This window comes from Alligator sinensis, unplaced genomic scaffold, assembly GCF_000455745.1.
Source record: "Alligator sinensis unplaced genomic scaffold, ASM45574v1 scaffold311_1, whole genome shotgun sequence".
Lineage (NCBI taxonomy): Eukaryota > Metazoa > Chordata > Crocodylia > Alligatoridae > Alligator > Alligator sinensis.
The window spans coordinates 1,434,794-1,435,855 of NW_005842355.1; positions in this window are offsets into that span (position 1 = coordinate 1,434,794).

A 1,062-nucleotide genomic window follows, 5' to 3' on the forward strand; every position below is an offset into this window, starting at 1 on the left:
AGCTGCATCAAAGGTCCCCACACAGAACTGTCACCGAGCCTGTCGTTTTATAAAGGAATTGACAGCAAGAAGTAAAGATGTGCTGTGTTGGACATACGATGTTACTCATGGTGTGTGATGGCTTATTTTGTGTTTTTATGTCTATATGTGTATTACGGGGGGAAGAAAAGGAGTACTTAAAAAAAATGTATCTTTGGAAGCTTTAGGGTTGAAAACCCCTTTGTCTGGCTGAGGCAGTACCTGCAGTTGGTCCTGGATGGAAGGAATAGTAAAGAAGCCAGAGGCTGGCCTGGCCCGCAATGCAGGCAAGAAAGCCAGTCAGTGAAAATGGAAATGGAGGCATCAGGGGGTGAGGGACAGGCTGGGGTGGGGGTAGGGGGGAAAGAGGGATGTAGCAGCACAGGTAACAGTGCAGAGGTGCCTGGGGTGTCAGATGTCCGGCAGGTCGCAGCCTGCCAGAATTCCACTGTGTATACTGAGTTCATGAGTTTCTACCTACTACCTAGGAGGCTGATGAAGTTCATAGGCCCAGCACTTCATAGGCCCAGTGGCCCATAGCCTCCCACCCAGCGCCATTTCCATTTTCACTGACTGGCTTTCTTGCTTGCATTGCAGGCCAGGCCAGCCTCTGGCTTCTTTACTATTCCTTCCATCCAGGACCAACTGCAGGTACTTCCTCAGCCTGACAAAGGGGTTTTCAACCCTAAAGCTAGCATCCCAGACAGCTAAGCTGAGCTCACCAGGAGCCTCACAACTGCACTGCAACCAGCAAGTGTCGGGCCTGTCAAAGATGTGACAGGTCTGGGTGTTCCCCAGCCAGGACTGTGTGTGCATGTGCATTAGCTGGAGGTTATGGCACCTCCTCCCTGCCTTTCACCAGGGAATCATTGGTCCTGACATTTACAGGGCTGCCATGCTGCCAGCAGTCCCACCAGGCCTCCCTACCCTGGCAGGGTGCAGTTTTAGTGGTCATTTCCATGACCTGGGTCCTCCTTCTTCCCCACAGCCCCAATCCCATACCTCCAAGTTCATCCTGGCAGGGGAATGAGCTCAGCAGGGACA